At 41.2% G+C, this 26986-nt stretch overlaps 1 long non-coding RNA gene across 1 annotated transcript; it reads left to right on the forward strand.

The window, feature by feature from the left end:
• The first annotated feature begins 492 nt into the window (after nucleotides 1-492).
• On the forward strand, nucleotides 493-17555 carry LOC111764662 (uncharacterized). The gene is made up of 3 exons (XR_002797223.3): nucleotides 493-809; nucleotides 14378-14440; nucleotides 17257-17555. It is a non-coding gene; the product is annotated as an uncharacterized lncRNA (long non-coding RNA).
• The last annotated feature ends 9431 nt before the right edge of the window (nucleotides 17556-26986 follow it).

Here is a 26986-nt window from a genome sequence, read left to right on the forward strand (position 1 = left end):
TGGCTTCCTTCCCACGCCCTGTCTTGTGCGAGCAGGTGAATGTGAACAAGGACACTCTCCTGGCTTGTGCTGGTCTTGACCAACCCTGGGGTTTCTGATCTTCACTTGACAGCTGAGCTGACTTTCCTGCGTGACTGTGGCACTTCAATCTCAACCTTTATGGACCTTTTATGTTCTTGATTTCACTTCCTAGTTTCCCTAAAAAGGAAAAGTAGAAAACACATAGACTTTAGGGCTAGACAGACATGAATTTAGGAGTTGCTTATTGGCTATGTGAGGTTGCATAAGTGAATTAGCATTTCCGGGACTCAGTTTCCTTGTCTATAAAATGAGCACCACGATGCCTGCTTTGTGGCATTGTCAGAAGGATTAAACATGATATCACATATATGGAAAGACCCTGGCATAGTGCTTGGCACAGAGTAGACACTTCACTTACTACTTAAGCCAATGAGTATTAAGCTTTTTGCTGTGCGCAGGGAAGCATTTTAGCAATGGGGATAAAGCAGGAAACAAAGCACACAGCTTCCTGCTTAAATCAAGTTTATTTTCTGGAGGGGGAAGACAGAGAATAGCAAACAAATAAAGGGACCAAAGATGTCAGATAGCAAAGAGCTCTGAAGAAACGATATCAGAGCGAGGTGACCGAGGGGGACAGGGACGATGGGAGGACGCCCGGCAGGGCTTCTCAGAGGAGGAGGCCACTGAGTCGAGACCTAGTTAACAAGGAGCCGGGCACGCAAAGAGGTGAAAGAGGCACTTTTAAATCAGACTTCGCAAGTGCGAAGACCCCACGGACAAGTGTCTGGGTGAGTGTGGAGGAGAAGGGTGGTGTGGGAGTGTGGTGGGGGTGGGGGCGGGCGGCAGGCGGAGTGGGGTAAAGCAAGGATCCTTTCTCTCTCTGCCCTTCCCCAGGCTGGTAACTCCTTATCTCCCCTGCCTGACAGTTCAGCCTGGGGATCTTAGCCCTGGACCAAATCCCAATTCCAGTTCCCAGTGGCTCTGGGGGAAGGACTTAAGGCTCTTTTCCTGACAAAACCCAGAAGCACAATTTATTCCCAACTGCTAAGACTCATCTTCTCTGAGAAGCCTGTCTTGCCTCACTCTAGGAACACTGCATTGTTTCCCGGCACTCAGCTTTTCTGGGCTTCCTGATTTGCATATTCATAGCTTCTTATAGACTCTTGCAGGCTCATCCCATCTCTCCACCTGGAATATACGGTCTTTCGCACATGGGCATCAACCTTTGTGCTGGTTTGGTGAGCCCCGTGCCCACTACCATGGCTAGTTGCCCAGCGAATGGACTCTCTCGTCTTCCCACTGCAACAGAAGTAGCTGCCTGTCTCGCCACTACTTACCCCACTTCCTGGTTTTATGTTCTTTATAGCCTTATCAGTATCTAAATATCTCCGATTTGTTTACCAGCTGCCAGCCCCAAGGAATGTAAATGCTATGAAAGCAGGGACGCTGCCTGTCTTTTCATTGGGCATAGAGCATAGCAGAAGCTCAATGAGTAAATGAATCTACCCCGAACACTTGGCCATCTTAGAGCCACCGATCAGGTGAACGTATCTTTCTCATGCAGAGGAGAAACTGTTTTGGAAAGGCATTTCATGCATTTTCCCCAGGCTCTAAGTCTTGGAACGTCGACTGGGGTGGGGGGGAGGGTTGCCAAAGGGGCGTTGCTTTGGATCAATGGCAAAATCATTAACGTCCTGTTGTGTCCTGGTGGCCTTTTTCCTGGGACCCGATCCAGAGGTGGAGAGCTGAGAAGGGGTGGTAGCAGCTGCCCTGTGGTATAGAAGCTATGAAATCATTTGTATAATTCATTTCAACCATCTCTCGTTTAATTGACCATTGACAATCCTCTGGGACCATAGCAAGGACCTGAGGGGTTAAGAGGAGAGTGATGGTGTGTCAATGAGGGAGCCTGCTCTCTGAGCTGACACCCGCACCCCGTCTCGCCCCCCGCCCCTTCCTGACTTGGGGAAGATGTGGTTTATATTAGTGACCTGGAGAAAGTTCGTGCCCTCTGGGAAGCGTGTGTCCATGAAATGGCAGAGTGATTAATGGTTTATTTACAGCACTGACATCCAGCCTGTCAGGACCCTTCAGTGGCCTTTGATGTAAAACACACCGAGAGGCCCTGGGTCGTCCTTATCTCCTCAGAGGAGAGAAATCGGCAATGAAGAATGGTGGGCCGAGGCTCGAACACGGGGGGCCAGACTTGGGCTTTGGGGGCTGAATGGGGAAAACAGACCAGGACGGGGGCAGGGAGGGCGTGCTTAGCGGGGTGTCCCTGCCACCTTTTTTAGGGCCTTCGTTTATCCTTTTCTCTCTTGTATCTTCTTCTTCTTTGGGCTCAGATCCCTCAAGTCACACAGAATAATGATTTCTCAAATCACGCATGAAAAGTACCAAGGGTAATGTTGTGGATATTTCCATTTCTACGTGAGGGGCCTGGGCAAGGATTCAGCCACAGGAACGAACTGTTAATGATAGTTTAAACACTCTGGCCTCTGGTTGCAGGAGCCAAGCTTCTTTAAGAGAACAAAAGAACCCCCCCCCCCCCAAAAAAAAGAACCCCAAATGCTTCCCAATTGCCTAGGACAGAGGACGAAGTTTGCAAACAGGCAGGCTGCGAGCGGTATCCAGCCCACAGCTGTATTTTGTTTGGCCTGTAGAGAGCTTAAAAACTCTTTAATAGCTGCCAACATTTAACAGTAAGATTTCAATTCCACATAAAAATTAGGATTTTTGTGTTTTGTGTTTTTATTGTTTTTTGTTTTTAAAACTGATGATCTGGAAACCCTGAGCCTGTGTTCCCTCATGGCAAAAGTAGCTAAACTGAAGAGAGGTTGCTTCCTTTAGTTGAGGCAAGCTTTCTTCCCAATGTCTCCCCCAAATGTTGTGTATCTATTGACATTTACCACTGGGCTTGAGCTGCTGTTTTATTTATTGCTAGTGTACTTCCTACCCTTCCTTGGCAATTACTTACTCTAAACTTTTTGGTGAGTTTTTTTATCCCAAATTCTATCTCAGGTTTTAATCAGTAACAACCCAGTAGGGTTGTTGTAATGTTTGCAAGAGCTCTCTTAAGCAATCTACTTAGCCTAGTGCTTAGCACATAAAATGTGTTCAATAAATGGTAGTGAATGTTGTTCTTGTGGGTATAAAGTTAGGCCTCCCACTAAGTAAAAGCATTCTGTGGTTCTTTGTTGGTTTTGAAGTTATATTACTCAAATTCACAGTATAGAAAAGGGTTCTGCCTTACTTTATCTATAAAGGCCCATCTGAGGTCCAATGAGCTCCCAAAGAGCCCAGATACTAGAATTTTAAAGAATTTTTAAAAAGTACTGATTTCAAATATTTGCTTTTCTGAGGTGGGAATTTAGGAAACACCAAATACCTTATCACTTCAGGATAACCTGATATTGGCATGAGCAGAAATACTTCAGACTGAGAATGAAAAGATATGAACGAAGAATGAAATATTTTATAAAGGAGCTTGTGGAGATGTTTTCCAGCAACTCTCAGGCTGACATTTCTCTATTCTCTTGTGGAAAAAAATGAGACAAGGGAGAGCAGTTGGTCTAATGCGTCATGACCCATAACGAGACACATATGGTCTCAAACCCTTGACTTCTGGTAGCCATCCTGTTCATCTTCCTCTTTTGTAATTCCTCTTGCAGTTTTTCCCAGGCCCTCACCTATAATACAAATGCCAGAGGTGATGGTTTTTGGTACACCTGACATATGGTTACAGGTAAACCTGCTTATAGCCATGAAACCTCACTTAGATACAAGAACAGGTTAGCTAGATTGCAGTCTGGTCCACACTAAGGATGCCACCAACTCTTTTTTGTTTTCCCCACATTATTCCCTCACTAGAAGACCTAGTCATGGTGGACCTGAATTTGTATGAGTTAGAATGCTTTTGACTGCAAGTTAGAGGTAGATATTTGATTACCTTGCTCATCAAAAAGTCTAGTGGGGCGGTGGACTTGGTCCAGTGGTTAGGGCGTCTGTCTACCACATGGGAGGTCCTCGGTTCATACCCCGGGCCTCTTTGACCTGTATGGAGCTGGCCCATGTGCAGTGCTGATGCACGCAAGGAGTGCCCTGCCACGCAGGGGTGTCCCTGCATAGGGGAGCCCCACGCGCAAGGAGTATGCCCCCTAAGGAGAGCCGCTCAGCACGAAAGAAAGTGCAGCCTGCCCAGGAATGGCACCGCATACATGGAAAGCTGACACGGCAAGATGAGGCAACAAAAGAGACACAGATTCCCGTGCCGCTGACAACAACAGAAGCGGACAAAGAAGATGCAGCAAATGGACACAGAGAACAGACAGCCGGGGTGCGGGGTGGGGGGAGGGGAGAGAAATAAATAAATAAATAAATCTTAAAAAAAAAAGAGAGACAAGTGGTTTAAAAAAAAAGTCTAGTGGTAGGTTCAGTTCTTTTCTATTAAAATGGCTCAAGTATTTGCAGGTGATTGAGCTACACCCAGTGGCACCCATAGGAGAGAACCAGAATAAAATACCAGGATTAAAAAAGGAAATATGCTTGCATTGAAGTTCTCTTCTATGTCACAGATAAAATCTTGTGTTGAGAAAGAGCTGGTGGTAAATGAATGAACCCACTGACCTCATTTAGACAGTTCTTGCTGCCAGAGGTAGAAGAAAAGCCATGCTGAGAGTTAGTTGGCATCCTTCCAGTTGAAGAAGGGAGTATCCTTGAGCTTATGTAATGCAACAGACATTACCTGAGGTCTCTGGATACCTTGCAGTGGAATAGTGATTGGATAAGCAAGGGATGCAGTAATATGCTCTATGTTGTGCTGGCCTAGGCTTTGGTATCTGGAATAATGGCTGGTGTAGTGCACCAGACCTTTCCTAGGGCAGGACCCCTGGGGGGAACAGATAGTGTCAAAAGATGCTCTGGAAGCTAGAACAGCACCAGTCTTCACAGGAGCAAGAGCATATGCAAAGCAGATTCCCTACAAGGGAATCTGGAGAGAAACAGTACCATAGAGGATATTTGGGAAAGATCCAAATCAGTATTTATCACCATGCAATTTCTGGACTAACTGATCAAATCACTTAGGCAAATTTCTGGATCCTATGCCACCAAACCTACATTCTCAGAATCTTTTGGGTGTATGGCCTGAGAATATACATTTTAATCAATGTCTCCCAAGGGATTTGAAGGCTTATAGAGCTTATCTGGCAACAAGAGGTATAGAGCTATATTCTAGAGAAGGGTGATTGCAGAGAAGTGAACCGACTTCTGCATCAGATTTAACTCTAGGAGTATTTTTTACTTCTGGGTTCAGGATGAAGTCAAAGAATCTTGAATTTTCACTTGAAAAAAGGCTGCATCTTTTGGAAGAGAATTGAAAGCCTCAAGCACAGACCGGCTTTTCCCTCAGGACTTTTGCATAATTTAGGGACTGTACTGAATGAAAGACCACAGGTATCAATAGACTCTGAAAGTCAGACCAGAAGTTTGACAATCTTGCAAGGCACAGGTTAGTTTTCAGGACCTTCCACAGGGAGGAGCTGAGTTGAATGCATCAGACTCTAAGTTAAAGATCCTGAAAGGTCAGAGAGAGATTAGAGGTACATTGAAGCTACCAGAGCTGCAACGTAGCTTTGATATAATGAAGAATCTATTGGTTTAAGGGAAAGAAGGATAGGCCCTCTTTGAAAGAAGATACTATCACTTTCATCCTCTTTTATATCATAGGTTAATCATTAAATAAAAGAAAATACTAGTCATGCTAAAAGACCGGATGACATGAATAAAAAACAAGAGAAAAAAACAGTCAACAGAAACAGACCCAGAGATGTTGTAGATATTGGAGTTAGCCAAGAATAACTTTAAAATAACTATGACTATAATAATTAAGAAAATTGAAGAAATTATAGAGAAAATGATGAAAAAGGCAACTTCTGACATTTTTAAAGGGCTGAAAGCAAATGACTGTCAACCCCACGTTCTATATCTAGTGAACACATTTTTCAAAATTCAAGAAAAAAAAGACATTTTCAGACAAACAAAAAATGGCAAAATTCCTTGACAACAAATCTTCAATAAAGAAAATTCATGAGGCATTATCCCAGAGGAACAAATAGAATTGCAAGAAGAAAAAAAGAACAATAAAAATGTTGCTTTTCACATGAGGATAAACATAAATGAATATTGATTAAATATTATTATAATTGTATAAAACAATAGTAGTAATGTTTGGTAGGAATTAAATTTGTATAGAATTAAAATACAGGACACAAAAGTTTTGAAGCGTATAAAGGTGTTAAAGTTTTTGAAAATTTTAGCATTATATGGGAGTGATAAAAAATTTGTATTAGATCATAAAAAGTTAAGGATGCAATTTTTCACCTTTAAATAATCATCAAATGAACAGTAAAGTGTGCATTACTAGCAAGTTAAAGGGGAAAATGGAATAACAGAATATTTGTTTAATCAAGAGAATGCAAAAAAGGAGAGAAAAAGGAAAAAGTTGGTGAAATATGAAATAAATGATAAGATGGTAAATGAATCCCCAACATATCCCAAACCATAAATGTACTAAATATTCCCATTAAGTTAAATGGCATTGTTTTCATAATCAGATGGCAGACAGTGATATTAAAGATTGGGAAGATAGTGATCCATGCCTTGCACTGGTAAAATATTTGTTAAAACTGTGCCTGAGCACATGCATTAGAGAAGTCAAGTATCTACAAATCCTATAACTTTAAGGCAAAGGATTAGTGCCCGATGGTTGTGACTGGGTGCAATTACCAAAGTATCAGAAGAGTTGAGTTCGAACAAGAAATTTGATAATTTGAAAACAGAAAGAAGAAGGAATAGACAAAGTCCAGAAATTTGGGTGTTAAAATATTCAAAAATCTATCTGCTCCTAGACCCCAAATAGTAGAAAATAAGATTGAAAAATACTTTGAGCTACAAGGTTCTTTAAGATTCAAACTTACAGCAAAGATCAGATTAGGTGTATGGCTTTTCTATACAAGCCAGATGGCCTCAAGTTTGTTGCCATTAAGTTAAGAGAGAGACATGAGGCCATAAAGCAAAGAACTCTATTAGGCTTCAGAATTATATATAATAACTGACATGTGGAACTGACTGGAAGCAGATAGATGGGATTTTGTTACCAAAGAAATCATGAACCTGGACAGAAAAAGCTTTTTTCTCTTTGAACCTTGAATCAATAATTGGGCCCCCAAATTTGAACCTACAAGAAAAAGCTTTACATCTGGGCAACCCCTAAAGAAGGCATACTTTCCAAAGCCCAGTTTAGATGTTGCCATGGAGGATGATGGACTTGGAAGATTGTCCCAGAGGATGGAGCTATGAGTAAGGGAGAAGACTAGACCACAGATTCAGTTTAATCAAGAAACCTTTCCTATTTCCTTAGTAGGGATTTTCACAATACCTGCCCAGGAGTATTTCATCATTGCTATGTTCTAGTGACTGCTGAGTATTCCCCATACTTCTTATTTAGGCATGGGAATATTATTTTGATTATTATGTCTGTGTGTGTGTGATTTTTAGTTCACAGGTGATTAGATTACAAGAAGACACACCTGGCTGTTAAGGAGAGGAGCGTGTGCTCTCTGGATGTCCTGCACTTTGCCATGACTGGATGGGACTTTGGGTTGTCTTCCTTTGGAAGGTGTAGAGTTTGCTGCTGATATGGGAGGAAGAGTGAAATGAATGTTTGGAGACTAAATTGATGGGCAGTGGCAGAGAATGGTATGGGTTCACAAAATCCTATTCCTTTTACCTTCTGGACCCACAGCCAGACCACTTTTCTGGCCTCCCTTGAAGTTACATGGAACCAAGCACCTGAGTTCTGTGGGTAAAAGTGCTTTTTGCTACTTCCAGGCCTGACCCACATAAGCTTCCCACATGACCGTCAATGTTCTGTCTTCATCCACATGCCCACGGGATGTCAATGCCAGGGTTACTTCGAAAGCCATGTGTTGAAAACAGCAGGACCTCTGTCAACCTGGGTTTCTGAAAGACTGTGTGGAGTCTCCTTGTGCCCCCATCTCCCCAGCTGATTGGCCATGATAAACTTGCATTGTGTTAAGTCACAGCGATTTTGGAGTTTGTTTCAGTAGCTGGTATGACCTTCATTAATATACTAGCCTTCCTACAAGTCACTATCTACCTTCTCTGACACCTTCTAACTTAGGTGACACACCAGTGATACAGAACACAACACCTGAATTTTAACAACTGGGCAACCTGTAGTTCAGAAAACGGTAGATTATCTTGCTGGGATTTGGACAGCCCAGAGAACTGAAAAGGGCAAAACATACGGTTCCCAATAACTCTGCATCCATTTAATACAGAGCCCTTTTACAATTCCATTCCTGAGCTACCCACTACTGCCTTGAAACAAGTTCCACAACTCTAGTCATTGGCATGGGTAGTGGATAGAGGCTTCTTTTACTTCTATTTAAAAGCTGTATTATACAGTAGATATGCTTAAAACATGTCCCTTTTAGAGTGGTTTTCTGCAGTGGGGTCAACATATTTCTCCACACAGATCAAATCCTGGAAATGTCTGACTAACTGGAGCATCATGTCTTAACGGGGTAAAATAGTTTTGCTATCTGGCCCCAGGAATGTAGGACCTCCTAATTTCAAGAAATTCATCTCCTAGGGGTGTTTCAGTGTGTTTTTGTGTTTTTCTTGGTCAACTACACAGTCATCTCATTCTGCCGCCAAGAGCAATTTGTTTCTCTGAAACCATCCAGCTTACAAGCTTTGCTTTCCAACCAGGAAGGGCGTTGCGTTGTGGGGAACAGTCCTGTCTGACACAGACTGACTCATTATTGCATTCGGGAAAGCAGTTCCTGTCATCCTATTAGAATATGAATTTGGCAGCTGGGTAAGATTTCAGTTCAGTTTACAAAAGAACAGTGGAGAATATGGGTGTCGTTAGGCCTGTGTGTGACTATATGTATCTGTCTTTTATTATGCAATAGGACTAAAAAATACAAGCGAGATTCTCAGAGCCCTAAAGCATTGTCATGAAACAGGAGAGAGTTTTTCTGGCAAAGCTGAGGATAGGCCCAGTTTAAGCTCTGCTTTAAATCTGCTGATTTGGATATAAAGTCTGACGAGGAGAAAGAGTAAAGCATAACCCTTAACAGGTTAACTTTCAAATGTGGAAGCTGTGGGCAACATCAACATTAGGTTGCACTTTATTTTTTTCATTCAGAGGGAGGTTCTGTCCCTAACTCTTTCTACAAGTTTGAGGAAGATAACTCCAGAGAGACTGCATGGTTGGGTTGTATTAGCCATTTCTAGGGCCATTCACTGGAGTGGGAATTAGAATTTGAGATTTGGGAATTGCTGGTAGAAACTATTACTGTTACATTTTGCAGTAAGGCTAAGATTGATTCATGGACTAACTGATTCATTCATTCAAGATATATTTATTGAACAGCTGCCATGTTAGAAATTCTGGGCTAGTCCCTGGTCATACAATGGGGAACAATATAGAGAGTTTCTGCCCCTTTGGGGTTTACAGTCCAGTGAAGGATACAGATCAATAAACAGACTCCATTATAGCTGCATGTCGTGAATGCTATGAAATCAGTAGTGTAGTTTCATTTCTAAGGGAGGCCAGAGAAGGGTGAGCCAATCCAGCGTGGTGGAAAGGTCAGGGAAGGCTTCTTGGAAGAAATGATGTCTAGACTGAGACATAAAATATGATGGGAAATTAGCTAGGCATAAGGCTGGGAGAAGGGGTCAGGGAGAATTTGGCAAGAGAAGGGAATAGGGTAGAGAGTTTTAAGCAAAGGGAATCATAGAAAGCATGGTGTATGGTAGGACCTGGGAGAAAATTACAAAGGACAAGATTCTAACACGTGAGGTGATAAATGGAGAAGGGCAAAACTGAGTGAAGGTAGAGGTCATACCACGTGGAACATAGGAAGGAGGCTGGGCTTTATCCCGAGCGACAGAGCTATTGGACAAGTCTCAACATTGCGTGGATTCTCAGTTGGTCCTATTTTTGCAGAGGGAAAAGAAAGAGGGAGGAAAAGAGAAGGCAGGAAATGTAACCAAATCCACACAGTGGGGAGATTGGTGGTAGCAGTTTCAGCCCAAGAGCCTCAGGACTTATTGCTTCTCATGACTGGTTTTCTGGCATGTCTTTTCTTCTATGCCTCTGCCACATGCCAGTTTCTTTCCATTTTCTTAGTGATATTCTTTCCATTTATCTAACTCACTCTAAATCATTCATTGATTTTACACTTTATTTTAGATTGCTGTATTTTTTGCAGGGTTCTCCAGAGAAACAGAACCAACAAGATATATACATCATATATATTACTTGTTATTAGAAATTGGTTCATGCAACTCCATAGGACAGGCTGTAAGCTAGAAACTCTAATACAGGTGAAAAAGGTGAGGCTCAAGTCCTTAGTCTGAAAGCTGGCTGGCTGAAAATTGTGGCAAGAACCAATACTGATGTTGGGTCCACATTCCTCTTCTGACATCTGAAATCCTCAGTTCTGCCGTTTAAGGTCTATAATTGATTGGATAAGGAGACGCCCCACGTTGCTGAGGGTAATCTTTTTGTTGGTTGTAGATGTAGTCAGCTGAGTTTGGATGTAAATCTCATCTAGAAATACTGTTGCATAACAAGCTGGCCAGTACTTGACTAACTGGACACCCTTACCTATCCATGTTGAAACAAGTAACTAACCATCACAAATGCTGCCATATAAGCAGACCCATGCGCACAAGCACACAGGAACCCACATTTGTGATCCATCACGGCACAAGGCTTAAAGGAGTAGGATTCTCCATGCCAGCACCAGGGAGGAGGAGAGGAGTTGGGATGAAGACAGTACAATGGGCACTCTGGACCACTTTCTGTCACATTACCCTGACACTGGCTGACTTTTGGAGACAGAGCATTCTTTGATGTAAAGTGGTGTGTTTCCCAAGTATGTTCGATGGAACATCAAATCCTCAGATTTGTTTTTTTTTTAAATATTTATTTTGTTTATCCCCTCCCCCCACACCATTGTTTGGGTTTGCTGTCTGCTCTCTGTATCTGTTCATTGTGGGCTCTCTGTGTCTGCCCTCCTTCTTTTTACGAGACACCAGGAACCAAACCTGGGACATCCCACGTGGAAGGGAGGTGCTCAATCATTTAAGCCACATCCTCTCCCTGCTTGTTGTGTCCCTCGTTGTGCTTCCTCCTTGTGTATCCTCATTGCATCATCTTGTTGCATCAGCTTACCATACCAGCCCATTGTTTCAGCTCGCTGTGTTGCTCATCTTCCTTAGGAGACATCAGGAACTGAACCCAGGACCTCCCATGTGGTAGGCAGGTGCCCAACTGCTTGAGCCACATCTGCTTCCCAAGTCCTCAGGTTTTCAAATGATATTATTTAAAAAGGGGTCTAGGCCAAATAATTTTAGGTAGTGTGACTTTAATATGTTATATACGTTGTGACTCCAAGAATGGAACATAGTTTGCAACACATTGTAAACTATTTTCCAATGATTCTCCTAGCCTGTTTGACCACAAAAACTTTTAAATTTTGTTGTAGAGCATCCTAAAGCATCAGCCATTTTGGGAGAGGACATCGGTGGCTCTGTGGCTGGAGGAGAAGGGGGTTCCAGAGACCCTGGGAGCTTGTTACTTGCCTGTGTATCTGTACAGAAGCACATCATGGCAAAAATGCTAACGCCCTTGGATTCTTTCTCCAGGAGGGACAGTTTGTCAATTTGGTGAATTCTCCAGGAAAACATTCAGAGAGTGAAGTAACAGGAGCAGGGAACAGCCATTCCTTAGTAAAAACAAACACAGGCATCTCTGCGTCAGCAAACCCCATGGAGAGTAACTTGCTCAATATTTTAAATAGGGTTTAAAAGAGGATTTAGGATCTTAAACTTGACGTTGGAGAGGAAAAAATAATCCATGTTAAGAAAGAACATATGTGAGACAAATGTGGGGCAACTGAACGTCGTGGAAAATTGTGATACATTTTTAATTTTGAAAAAATAAAATAGAAGCACAATCTCTTAAAAAGCTCACCTGCCAAACGAGTTCTGGATGACAGTTCTGGGTGACTCCTGCCTGATGGCATGGAGTTTTGAAAACAACAAAACTAGTGTGAGAAAGTACTCAGAATACATTTGCTGACGGATCCTAAAGAGCAACAACCCAGATCTAGAGGATTTTCTGATATGTACGGTTCTCAAAATATTCTTCTGAATAGACAGGATTTTTATCAACGTTTTGGGTCTCAGCAGTATCATAGAAAGGTGATTTAGCTTAAGTGAACAGAAAAACACATGTTAAAAATGTTAATATCAAGAAGACCCAAAGGATAGAAAGTTTCAGCTGTTTAGTTCAGAAAACAACCCCCAAATCCACTGAGAATCATTGAGCTAGGTTTTAAAATTTTTTGGAAGGAGAATCAGTTGGATGCCAGGATGTTAAAGCAAGATGAGAGCTTGGATCTTATCAAGAAGAGCACTATTTTTTTCCCATCTGATTCTGTGCCAAATACCTTCCATATACAGCTTATTAATCTTCAGAACAGCTCTGAGGGGTCCACATTATTTCTAATTAACTGATGAATAAATTGAGATTGGAGAAGTTAAGAAACTTTCTCAACCTATTGCTATTGAGTGTTGAGTTCATATTTTAACCCAGATTCACCAAATACTTCTCAGTTTAATGTTCCTGTTTCCAATGGCAAAGCTGTTCCCACCCAAATCAATGTAATTTGAAAAGTCAGGAAAAAAGATCTCAGACAAGCAAAAAACCTTGAACTCTGAGAGTTCTTAGAGGAAAACAGGTGGGAATTTGATTCATCATGGCCAATGAAATTAGACCACTCCTGGATCACTTTCTGCAAACCTATGAATTTTATTTAGCAAGCACTTATAATGCATTACCAGGCACTAGTTTAATTACTTTGCAAATATGGATCCTCCTAACAACCTTATGAGGTAAGTGCTATTATCAGCTACCTTTTACAGAAAGGTAAACAGAATGACCAAGTAACTTGTCCAAAGTTACACAGCTAATAGGAGGCAGAGCAGGGATTCGAACCCAGACAGTCAGTCTCAAGAGTCCATGTTTTTAACCTCTGTCTACGTTACGTCTTCGATCAGACTACCTAAGGTCTGAGGAAGGGCTACATTAGGGAACTAGGCCAGATGTTCAGGTTTAATAGTGTGTTTACTTGCCTAGTGGCAAATGCACTTTAGGCCAAACCTGATTTTCAAAGCGCTCCCTGAATGCTACATTGTTAAGGAATATGAGGACTGCAGACTCTACCTGCTGAGGATCTCCTGACCCTGTCCAGTGCACATGTGTTCTTCTCAGGGGTGGTCCAATTTCACTGGCCATGGTGAATCGAATTCCCACCGCTTCCTATTTTGGCAGACACTGGGTGGGGGTCTGTCCCTCCCACGGTGTCAGGACCATCTTATTGGCACAGTATAATGAAGAGGGTCTCACCCTCTGCTACGCCATTATTCAAAGCGCTCAGCTATAATGTCCACTAAGATATTCTAGAATGCCTTGCCATTCACACACACACACATGCCCATGCACACCCACACGCTGAGTCAGGATGCATCTAAACAGACATGTGTGCAGAGTTCTAGTGGGACAGTATTGTGCTTGGGATAAGGGCTGGGAGCTGTCGCAGAAATGGTTTTAGCAGAGTCGAGACTGCAACTGGCCCTATAAATAATTATGACATTGAAAAATAATACAGCCCATCATTTTTGAATAGCAGTTTACTAATTGGCAAAGTACTTCTGATAAGAAATTCTCACTGAATTCATTTTCTTCATCAAGTTCAATGGAAAAAAAAGCAACGTTTTTCTTCCTTTACTGAAAAGACAAATTATATGAGCTATGCAAATTGTATTTTCCTATGAAGCAAAAGATAGGGAAAAATAGATAAAATTCTCTTTGAATTGTGAAGGGGAACTAAGTAGACACTTTTGTTTCCTTTAGCTGACTATTCTTTTATGTAAAACAAAATGGAAAAATTTTCTTCAACTTCTTACTATTTTCCATTGATCTTCTAAATTAACAAAAACTTCCACTTCTCTTTTATTTAAAAAAAATTTTCTCCCCCAAAAGGGATTTAAATTGCCAAGTTTAATCAGTTCCTAACAGACACGTGAAGTTTTGGAAGGAAAAAAAAATTAAATGGTATATTTAATCCAGGGAGTACTATTTGAAATATGTTTCCTAACAGGTAGCAGATACACACAGGTCTGAATTTTTCCAACTGAAAACACTGGAAAATTTAGCTGCCTTGTGGCCTAAACATTTGAACTCTTTCAGTTTTCAGAAAGGAGATTGCTGGAATGCCTTGGACGTCTGGAAAAAAGAACACTTGTCTATGAGGTATGTTGAAATTTTGCTCAAGATGAGAATGACTACAATGCTAGGAATCACGACTGACCCTCAGCACTTCCAGATGTGGAACCAAGTGTCGACATAAATCCCCCCAAATTCATTTTAAGTTTGGACTTGGCTAGCATGGCTGCCTGGAACACACATGGAGAAGGCACTGAGCTACTGACCAACTTTCCCGCGTGAAAGGCCTTTTCTTGTATCCCATTCAGTGTATATGCTATGTTGAAGCCAGTTCTACTTCAAACTTCAAGCTTCAAACTTGTTGCTTTGAAACAGACTCTACCTACCGCCAATACCAGCATTAGAAGGACCAAGAAACTGAGGTGTGAGGGGACCCACCAGAGGGAATTCATCCCTCACTCATGCATCTTAAACTTTGTTTCAAGATACATAGCAATATTTGACTTTCTTCACTAACACTGTGTTCTGTTATACACATTGCCATGGGTAAACATGTGGCTATCTGGTCTTTTTACTCATAATTTTAATTGTTGCATAAAATTCTTTTAAGCAGCTATCTTGTTATTTAATTAACTATTTCCCCAACTATTGGACATTGACGACCTTTTAATTATTTAAAATAATAATTTGTAATTAATATTTTAACATGATCACCTCCAGACCGTTTTGCGGTGTTTCCTATTTTCTGGATGTTTTTTTGTGGTATTTACGCAGATCACTGCTGTACATGCCTCTTTAACCTTTTAGTCACACCATCACTTGGAAATCCATTAACAAGCAGGGAAAAAAAAAAGGCTGAGAAAATGACCATCCAAAGAAATCTGCAGTGTAAATTTGTAATGAAAAAATAAGCAAAAAAGGAGAAAAAACTAAAACAAAAACAAATATAAACCATTGCAAGCCTTTAAAAATCAAAATGACTTTTTTAAAATGCAAAAATAACAGACAAAATTGCCCACAATTTTACCATCCTAACACAAGAATGCCATAGTCATTTATACCAAAATAATATTGTTATTTTTGTCCAATCTTTTCCATTTGCAGCAATAAAACAGCATAGCAAACATTGTGTAAGGTTTTACCCTGTGTAAGGTAGTTTTCTAAGTGTTTTTTGTGATATATGGACTCAGCCCTTAAAAACCAATGAGGGAGTTACAATTACTTTTTTCCTTAACTTACAAGTGAGGACACTGAGCTGCAGAGAGGTTAAGTAAGGTGCCCAAGGTCACGGCTAGTAGGTGGTGGTGTTGGAATAAGAACCCAGGTGGTTTGGCTCTGGACTCTGTTATGCTTTCAACCACCACACTTACTGCCCTCCTAGAATGCACACAGAAGTCTATACTTGACTTTGTTCACCAATATTACATCAAACACGTACTTCCATATATACGTGTGGTTACATAGACTTTTTAACAACCATTTTAACAGTTGTGCAATATTTCCATATAATATTCCTTAATAATTTAATTGACCATTCCCATACTAATTGAAATTGAGCTCCTCTATTTTATTAATACTCTGTAATAAATTATTCCACAAACATGATTGCTCTCAAGCCTGTAGCAGTTTGATATTATTGATGAATTACAAAAAGAAATATTAGATTATGTTTGTAAATGGATCTTTTCCTCTGGGCATATTAGATTATATTGGTTTCAGAGGTTTGCTTGATTAAATAATCATGTAAACCTCTTGTGCCAGTAAAGCATTGAGTTGGGTGGGGACTCACAGATTACAGGCATGGCAAAGAACAGAGTTGAGGGTTTTGATGTTGGAGTTTGATGCTAAAGCCTTAAACTGGAGCCCCAGGACGTAAGCACAAGAGGAGAGAGAAGCAAGACCCTGGAAGGGAGGAACCCAGGAAGCCTGAAGCCTCGCAGCTGTTGGCGGCGACACGTGAAAATAGACTTTGGTGAGGGAAGTAACTTATGCCTTGTGGCCTGGTATCTGTAAACTCCTACCCCAAATAGATACCCTTTATAAAAACAAACCAATTTCTGGTATTTTGCATCAGCACCGCTTTGGCTGACAAATCAAAGCCATTTATCAGAAATCTTTGAAATAGATTTTGACCCATTTGCTGGTCAAAGAGCAAACAATTTTATGACTCTTGTTACATATTTCAACAATGATTCCCAGAAGACTCATTCAAATATACAACACCAACTTACTATACAAGAACAGATGATTCATTGAAATCTAGCCAGAACTGGGTGCTATTTTCTTTTTTTTTGTAAATTTGCTAGGTTAAAAAAGGACTCTCTACAGTAATTTTACAATTACTTGATTATGAATAACATGAATTATTTTTCAGTGGATCTTTTAAAGCCAGGTTTATTGAGGTAAAGATTACATACAGTAAAATCCACCATTTTCAGTTACACAATTTTGAAAAGTGTTTATGGTCATGTTGCCCCCACCACCTTAGTCAAGTTTTTAAATGTTTACTTTATCCCCAAAAGTCCACTTATGCCCCTTTGTAGGCAGTTCCCTCCCTATACTCCTAGCTCCTGGCATTTTCTGATCTGTTCCTATAGTTTTTTCTTTTACAGAGTGTTGTGTAAATGGAATCATACAGAATGGATAAATCTTTTGTGTTTACCTTCTCTTGCTTAGTATGATGGCATGATGCCTTTGAGATTCAGCCATGTGGTAGCATGTATCAGCAGTTTGTTCCTTTTCTAGAAGTGTGGTATTCTAGTGTATAAATTTACCACAATTTATTTATTCATTCACCAGTTGATGGACTTTTGGGTATTTTCCATTTTTGGTGATTATGAATGAAGTGGCTATAAATTTTTGCAAACAAACTTTTAAGTGGATTCTTTTTTTTTTTCTTTTAGGTACTGGGCCGGGGATTGAACCCAAGACCTGGGAGTTTGTATGTGGGAAGCCAGCACTCAATCACTGAGCCACATGGGTGCCCCTGAGTTGTTTTTTTTTTTTTTTGCTTGTCTTTTTTTTTAATTTTAGGTGGCACTGGGGACCAAACCTGGGACTTCCCATGTGGGAAGCAGACGCTGAACTGCTTGATATCAGCTCCCCCTCATCTTCTTTTGAGTTTTTTTTGTCTATGTAATTTGCCCTATTTTTATGTTATCTATTTTTATGAGCCCATCCTGAATAAAAACTTTAACTCTTTATCAGCCATACTTTCAATACTTATTTATCTTAGTCTTTAAAACTGTTTTAATGTTAATACTAAATTTTAGACTGCAGGGAAACCAGTCAAAATATTATTTTGTTATTTATTCTGTTACTTCTAAGAAAACGTTTCCTATTCTAGAGATTTGATAAAGATTACAGTTTCTTCATTAGTAGGTGTTTGAATTTTTACATTGAATTTCTGTTTATCTGAAGTTGATTTTTGAGGTACCAGGGCTGGGGATTGAATCTGGTACCTCATAAGCGGGAAACCAGCACTCAACCACTGAGCCACATCAGCTCCTTTGAGCTGGTTTTTCCATTTGTTTGCTTGTTGTTTGTTTTTAGGAGGCACCGAAAACTGAATCTGGGACCTCCCATGTGGGAAGCAGGCACTCAACAGCTTGAGCCATTTACTCCCCTAGAATTAATATGTATTTTTAAAGATTTGTTTTATTTATTTTTCTCCCCTTCCCCCCCTTTGTCTGCACTCCTGTGTCCATTCTCTGCGTGTTCTTCTGCGTCTGCTTGCATTGTCAGGCAGCACTGGGAAACTGTGTCTTTTTTGTTGTGTCACCTTGCTGCGACAGCTGTCCACATGTGTGGTGCCACTCCTGGGTGGGCTGCACTTTTTTTTTCACACGGGGTGGCTCTCCTTGCGGGGCACACTCCTTATGTGTGGGGCACCCCTACGTGGGGGACACCCCTGCGTGGCTCAGCACTCCTTGTGCGTGGCAGCATTGCGCGTGCGCCAGTTCACCACATGGGTCAGGAGGCCCTGAGAATTGAACCCTGGACCCTCCATTTGGTAGGCATAGGCTCTATCAGTTGAGCCACGTCCGCTTCCCTGGAATTGATTTTGATTCATGTGGTAACATATTTAATGTCTATTTGCAAATAGCTTATCAGAGAAGAAAGTCTGTGAAGCATTATTCAACACCCACCATGTTCAAAACTTTGAAGAGACAGAATGAGTAGATTTTGGAGCAATTAAAAGGCAGATGGCTACTTAATGTAAAAGGAAATTCAGGGTAAACATTTCTGTTTGCATCATTAGTTTTGGTCACTGTAGTCTCGGAATTTATGACACAACCAGGAGGGCTGGAATGTTGATTTAGAATTCTAGGCCTTCTTGAAAATTATGTCCTATTTCCACTGATCATGCATCAGCCTGTGTCAGCTGGCCAGACATCAGAAACAGCTGGGTCAAATCTACCATTGGTAGACCTTGCCTTATCTTCTGAACATTATCACATTGATTAAGGAAGGACTTGAGAAAAATTCACTTTCTCTGCTTACATCTTCAGCCATTTGCATTCTTTCCACCCTCTAACCAAACCCAGGGAGTACGGAATTTGAGAGGGACATAGATGGCTTGTTCAACTTCTCCACCCAATTGCTTGTAAGAAGAAAGCAGGAGCAAGGGAACGAGTAAAAAATGGTGACACAAGGGTGCCTTGCCTTCCAGCTTGGGTGACCTAAACCATGTCTTGGTTTCTCACCTAACCTTTTAGTGGATTGTCCTTTTTTGTTAGGAGAGAGGATGTAAAGGAAGGGAGTAGATGGTGGGGAGAAGGGAATGAAGATCTCCTCTCCTTTTTGCTTGGTTGGCATTTGCATATTATGAGTGTAACATTGTAAGACTTCTTCCTTGTGAAGTTGGAGTCAAATAAACAGCTCAATCTTACCTTTACCATGTAGTAAGATTGCAACTCTATAAATACATTCGGAACATACAAAAATGTTCATAGAAAAGGGACACAGCAAATCATTAAAGGTGGGGCATTACCCTCCTGGGAATTAATGTGGGGGCAGCATCAGCAAATAGTGCTCAAACCCCAAGGGGAAGGTAATCCCTCTCTGGCAGTGCAGCTGACATTCAATGACTCCTTGCCCTCCACAGACACTTTGTCTGCACTTGACCTGCCTAGTGCGTGGCTGCCGCACTACAGCTCCCTGAGGGACGTATTATTAACTTGTTTTACTAAAGAGGAAATTTAGAGGGCTTAGATAATTTTCCTAACCCAACACAGCTGGCAAGTAAAGTTGGTGGCATTTGAATCCAAATCTGTCAGCATCAAGAACATGAGTTCTAACCATGACACCGAACCTAGCAGTACTAGTGGGGCACTAGTCATTTCACCCTTCACTCCTGGGGCTTTGCTTCCACTGCTAAACCTTGAAGGCCTGTGTTTGTTCTAATAATAAAGGGCATGGTTTCTTTTACAACTCCCACGTCTCCGCAGGTATGCATCCTCTCTGCAGATGTCTGGAAACATTTTACTTCCTTCTAATTTTCTCAATGAAGTGATGTGTTGCTTTTTTCTTTTTCTTTTTTAAAATGTTTATTTATTTATTTCTCCCTCCTCACCCCACTCCATTGTTTGCACTTGCTGTCTGCTTTCTGTGCCCATTCATTGTGTGCTCTCTGTGTCTGTTCGTCTTCTTTTTAGGAGGTGCCAGGAACCAAACCCCAGACCTCCCACGAGGGAGAGAGGCATTCAACCTCTTGGGCCACCTCTGCTCCCTGCTTTGTTTTATCTCTCATTGTGTTTTCCTCTTTGTATCTCCACCTTGTGTCATCTTGTTGCACCATCTTGTTTTGTCAGCTTACCATGCCAGGCTGTTGGGTCAGCTTACTGTCTTGTTTTTCTTGTCTAGGAGGCATCGGGAACTGGACCCGGGATCTCCCATGTGGTAGATGGGTGCCCAAATGCTTGAGCCATATCCGCTTCTCATGTTGTTATTTTCACTTACTCTTTATAAAAGGAATCAAAAACTAGGAACGTGGAACGGAGAGGGCTTTCTCAGGATTAATCCTTATACAGTGGCAAGAAAGTTATTTTTCCAAGGAGGCATCCCAAAGGCTGATTCCAAGTTTCCCTTTCATCCTCACTATTACAATTCGTGTCTCCCTTGTAACCTTGGAGCCAATGTTCAAACCTTTTCTTATCCTTTTTGGTGGTTGGACAAAGTGAAGGGTAGATCCCTATGGGGGAGGTATATAAGAGGGATACTACAAAAGTTACTGAGGGTGAAAGGAATGGCAGGTATTTGACTACTTCAGTCCCTTGGCAGATTAGGGCAATGAAAATTAGATGGGGCTACTATCGGGGGGAGAAACTCTAATGTCGTAGAGCACATTAGAAGCTTTGAATGGAGGCTGGTGGTTGAGGGAAAAGAGGAGATTGGACCTCTCAGGTGTCATTTGGTAGTTTAATGTTGACCATCAACCTTGATGAGCTGCCCTGTTTGTAGAGGTCATGTTTATGCTCCTTGACAGAGCTCTTCATGTGCTCTCTGTGCATAAAACCAGGCAGCCTGCTGGCCCATTGTGTTTTTGTTGTTGTTGTTATTGTTCCTTCTGCCCACCCTCCACTCCTTTCTGCTTAAGATAAAAAGATTCTAAGGAAGGCAGGGTCTGTGGCTGCTGATTTATATCCATGTCTGATGTCTGAACTGCCTCATCAGTGGTTATCAACCACCTCAAGAAGTACAATACTGGATTTAGGAATATGTGGGAATAGACTCATCCTTAAATCTTTTCTCTGGTTCCCTCACTTTAAAGGGTTAGATGAATTGACCTAAAAGATGTCTAGATTTAGAATGTGTTGATTTCCTTCTTATTTGCTGTATTAATTTCTTTGGGCTGCTGTAACAAATGACCACAAATTGACTGGCTTAAAACAATAGAAATATATTTTCTCACAGTTTTAGAGGTAGAAGTACAAAATCAAAGTGACAACAGGGCCATGCTCCTTCTGAATGGAAGAATCCTTTCTTGCCTCTTCTAGATTATGATAATTGCTGGCAATTCTTGCCATTCCTTGGCTTTTGGCCACCTAACAGTAATCTCTACCTTTATTTTGATATGATCCTCCTCACTCTGTATCTCCTTTGTGTCTCTCTGTATTGAATCTCCCTATCCTGTTTTTTATAAAGATACCAGTCATTGGATTTAGGGCTCACACTAATCCAGTATAACTCGATTACATCTGCAAAGAGCCTTTATCCAAGTTAGGTCAGATTCACAGGTACTGGGGCTTAGGGCTTAGATATATCTTTTGGGGGACACAGTTCAACCCACGACACTTGCTGTGTGACTTTGGGTATATTGCTTAACGGGTCACTAAAGTGAAAAGGAATTCAGTTGTCCAGGAACCGACTTGTGAGGTTCTGCCCAGGCTCTTGGAGGCCCCCAGAGTGATGTGAGCGCCACTTCACAGACTCTGAGAAGGGATGTGTCCATCATACTTTGGTAATTTAGTTCACTTTCTAAATAAAGGTGGGGGAACTCACCACTTCAGCTAATCTCCTGATAATTCCTGCAGTAAATCCAATGGATCTTTGACTATTTAGACAATTACATAAGTGTATTTTCTGTCAATGGTCTTATTTAAAATGAGAAACTATGGGTTGGTCAGCTAGGGGAGTCTCTTCCTCCCCTGAGTATTCTTGAATAATGCATCTGTAGGCATGAGATTCCCCCAGGGGGTCTCCCAAATTTATTAACTTTGGGGTAAGTTTCTTGGCCACCTCATGGGAAAACAGAGAAAGTCCCTCCAAAAATCAAGCTTGAGATTTACAGTTGCACTTTACTTTCAATTCTCCACTTCAAGGCTACTGCTGTGACACCTAGCACCACCCCTGGCATTTGGTCAAGAGTATACTGACATCTAATTCAGTAAGAGAGAGTGTAGGACCATGGAATAGGTAGTTAGCACTGAGGTAAGACTCAAGAACAGAACCATGTGGCCAGGCTGAGAATGAGACTGGGTGAGCCCCAACGGGGAGTCTTCTTTGCCTCCAGTAAACCTGGGCAAGAGAGTGATGGGGCAAAAAAGGAAGAACAGGCAGCCTAGAAGCATTGACTGCAACTGTTGAATTTGCAAGGTTGTATGAGAAACCCCGTTAGAGACTCCCCCAATTAGCTGAGGGAGCTTTAAAAGGGTAAAAACTATTGTCCTGAAAATGAGCAAGTGTGGATTTCTAATTTGGCATTGATATTGGTGTGTCCATACTTGTGTTCACAAGCTGTGAAGGCCCATACTCTTCCAACCTGTTCTCCATTTCCTCTCAACCAGGAGGCTCCAACTTTGACCCTGGGGTCAGGGTACTTTCACCTCCCTATGCTTCTTCATTCAATTTCCACCCTCTAGGACTATGGTCAGCTTTTTCTCTCAGCAACTTGGTCCCTTGAGAAATTTTTCCACCAACCTGGGCTCCAAGAGAGCACCTGATGAGAACTGCTCTCCTCACAGAATTTTACCCAAGAATACAGTCAGAGTCCTCTGACCTCTGTTTTCAGAGGCATTTTAATTTTCTGTTTAGTTTCTTTTAAATCAAAGTTATACTGTATATCATATGAAAAATCAAATGCACCTACAAGACTTTTAGAAAATACAGCAGCCTCTTCCCACCTTTTTACCACTTCCGCCAAACTCCTATATTCAACTTTTGGCTCTTCTTTTTTTTAGGTACCGGAGCTGGGGATTGAACCCAGGACCTCATTTGTGGGAAGCCAGTGCTCAACCACTGAGCCACATTGGTTCCCCTGAGTTTTGTTTTTTTTTTTTCCCCTGCTTGTTGTTTTTTGTTGTTGTTGTTTGTTTATTTGTTTGTTTTAGGAGGCACTGGGGATTGAACAGGGACCTCCCATATGGGACTACTACTATATTCATAAATTCTCCCAATTGTTAACTGTTTCAGAATTTTTATATACCTTAGATAGTCTACCTATTTCCTATGCTTGAAGTGGTCTCTCCTGGAACCTGACCCTGCAAGCCTGATCCTAGCATCATCTTGGGATCTCATTTCATCATTTACCTGGAGGGGCTATTCACCTCCCCCTTTTGTTGGAGCTCCTGTTTCCTGTATTCTAAATTTTTCTTTTTCTTGGTTTACTCTCTTCTTTTGATGAAGTACCTTTTCTAAAAGCTTCCTAAAGAAGAGTGCATAGGAAGTAATTTTGTTTTGAGATCCTGTATTCTGAAAATATCTTTGATATACTTTTTCCCTTCTTTTATCTCATATATTCAACATAGAATTCTATGTTGGAAATCATTTTCCTTCAGAATTTTTAAGGAATAGTTCTACCAACAGTAGCATGAGAAGACTCATGCTTTCTGATTCTTGATCCTTTGGATAAAAACTATTTTTTCTTTCTGAAAGCTTTTAGGATCCTCTCTTTGTCTTTATTGCTTTAGTTTGGGTTCCGTAGAAGCAGAGCTGAGACAGGAGTTTGAGTGCATGTGACTAAACTAGGGATTAATCTCAGAGGAATGTGAGTGAAGGTGGCAGGATGGGTCTGGGGAAAAAGCTAAGCAAGGATATGGTGTTAGCTGGTGCCTAACTTCAGCCTGATCCCAGGGCACTCTGGACCATGAATTGTACCACAGAGTTGGTCTGCCTTGAGGCAAAGGGCCTGGCCTTTGAATCTTCAACCCAGTTAGTCATTGGTTGTGAACTCTCCTATGCAAGAACTGGTATGGTGGGTATAACCTCCCAGGAGATGCAGCTTCTGTTTGACTGAGAGCAGTTCTCCAGAGAAGAGGACTGTGAGCCTTAGCAGCCAATACTCCCAGCAGATGGATGTACTGGTCCATTAAAGGGGATCTGGGGAGGGTACCAGCAATGTTTTCTATCCATGTATTCTGAAATTTCATGATTGTCTTGGTATGGGTTTTTCTCTAGCCCTCTTCACTCTGGAAACTCATACTTCAATGTGGGGCATTTTCTTCAGTTATTTTGTTGATGATATCATCATCTCTAGGACTCCTATTTATTCAGATGTTGGAGCTCCTTGACTTTTTCTCTAGTGTTTTCTTATCCATCTTCTTGAATTTTCTTCCTCTTCATCATTTTGCTCTTTCTTTCACTTAAAACCTTTTTTTGAGTTTTTCGTTTTTAACTTCTAAGACCTCTTCCTTGCTCTAACTATCCTTTACTTTAATAGTATTTTGATTCTGTTTCATGATTGCAACATCTTCTTTTCCCAAAGGATTTCAATACTAGCTCCCTCCTCTCATCACAGCTTTTCTCTCCCTTCCTAGTCTATTTCCTCCAGTGATTTCTTAAATTTGTTAGTTTTGTCCTTCATCTTTCATAATTGAAGCTTTTCTTTAGTGTGTCTGCTTGACTGTGTGTTCAAAAGTTGATTTGGAAACTCTGCATTGGTGGGATTATAGACTGTGGCCTTAATAGTAGGATGAACTGGCTGGGTCATTTTCTGTGGGAACCCTAAGATCTTTAGGTATTTTTTTGTGAGTTGTTAGATTCCTCAGAGAAAACTCTTCTAATTTTCTGCATTGAAGATATAAACCTGATTTCCAGTGTTTGGGAAACTAAGGGGAGTCAACAAGTTGAGTTGCAACATTCAGCATAAATATTCATTGATTCCCTCTTTTTTGTTACACTATCTACATCCTCAGCTGTGGCTGGTGTTCTCCAGTCCAGAGACTATGATTTAACTTTTTCAAAGACTAACCTCTATCTTTTTTTTACTGGGCACCATGGGATAGAGAAAGAGATGTGAAAGATTTCATTCATCTGTTTTAGCTCTACCTTTTCCTCAATTTCCAGGGCCACCTGATTCTTCCAATTCCTATTCCTTTTGTTGGCACTTCACTGTAAATTACAACTCTTCTCCTCCACTTAGGATTCAGCTTTGTGGAGTCTTCTAATAAGTTCCTTTTCATTCAGCTGTTTTCTAATTTCCAAAATTTTGTCCCTGCTCATCTCCAATATTCATTGTCTATTGTGTCTATGCCTTTTCTCTACTTTACTATCATTTCCATGAAGTTTCAGGAGGGAGTAGAAATTAAGACATAAGTTCAATCCAATATCTTTAATTGAATTGAACACATGCCTTTGAAGATTTCCAGTGGAATCTTTTAATCTTCCTTTCTTTCAGGGGTAGACACTCAGTCTGTTACTCATTTTTACTGGCTGAGCCTGCTTTATTCATCAGTAAGGATTGCCCTCACTATTGTCCCTATCACAATCCAAACCCCCTACCAAATATGTACTTCAAGCAGACACATAATAATAATAATAATTTAATTTTTGGTAAATATTTATACTTAATTGTACACTCAATATTGTACCAGACTCTCAAAAAGTTTATCTAGTTGGGAACTAAAAGAAACATACATAGTACAACAAAAGGTTGTTCTAATGTGTTAAAACATCAGTAACCCATTCAAAGATTTCACAGCAAAAAAACTAAATAGCATATTCAAAACTCCACATTAACATTCACATTCATAATCTATATTCACTCAATCCACAAACACTTTATGAGATAAGGCGTTTTTACCAAATGCTTAAAAAAATTTTTTTTCAAGGAGGTGCCAAGGATTGAACCCAGGACCTCATACATGGAAAGCAGGTGCTCAACCACTGAGCCACATCTGCTCCTTCACCATATACCTTTTTATTTTTATTTTTTAAAGATTTATTTCTCTCCCCTTCCAACTCCCTCCCCCCCCCCCCCATTGTCTGCTCTCTCTGTTCATTTGCTGTGTGTTCTTCTGTGACCACTTCTGTCCTTACCAGCGGCACTGGGAATCTGTGTTTCTTTTTATTGGGTCATCTTGTTGTGTCAGCTCTCCGTGTGTGGCACCATTCTTGGGCAGGCTGCACTTTCTTTCGTGCTGGGCGGCTTTCCTTACGTGTGGGGCTCCCCTACGTGGGGGACACCCCTGCGTGGCACGGTACTCTTTGCACGCATCAGCACTGCACATGGGCCAGCTCCACACGGGTCAAAGAGGTCCGGGGTTTGAACCGCAGACCTCCCATGTGGTAGGCAGACACACTATCCATTGGGCCAAGTCTGCTTCCCACCATATACCTTTAAGGTATGCTCCAATGCCAAGGATCTGGTGGATACCTGCTATGGTGATGGAATGCAAAGCTAGTTGCCTCTTTTCAATCCTACTCCCAAGGGTCATGAAAATACCCAGTGCCTATAATCAGGAGACAGAAAGTTCAGAAATTTGAGAACTTTGAAGACAATAACCTCCCAACACACACTGTCAGTATTCTACCCATTTTCCCTTGGCATTCACCTCTATACACCTATGACTGCTTGCTGCGAACAATTGCAACTCTATTTCTGAAGACTTTTTATCTGACTGCAAGGTCAAGCTCAGCTTGTGCACAAGGTAGGCGAGAAATACCAAAGAGTTAATACCCTTGAGAATCAGCCCTTAATCAATGAGCACAGGGTAGGGGTGTTAATGTGAATAGATACCCCAGTTTTCCAGCCCCTCAGTTGGGATAACTCTGAGACATGTGTCTCAGGCTCCCCAGCAGGATTGAAATCCAGTTGCCTACAGTGGAAACCTGCTTAGTAATTTATACTTTATTGGCTTCCTTCCCTTTTCTTTTCATTTCACTTTCCCATGGTTTCTTCCCATGGTCACCTCC

Source organism: Dasypus novemcinctus, chromosome 1, assembly GCF_030445035.2.
Source record: "Dasypus novemcinctus isolate mDasNov1 chromosome 1, mDasNov1.1.hap2, whole genome shotgun sequence".
NCBI lineage: Eukaryota > Metazoa > Chordata > Mammalia > Cingulata > Dasypodidae > Dasypus > Dasypus novemcinctus.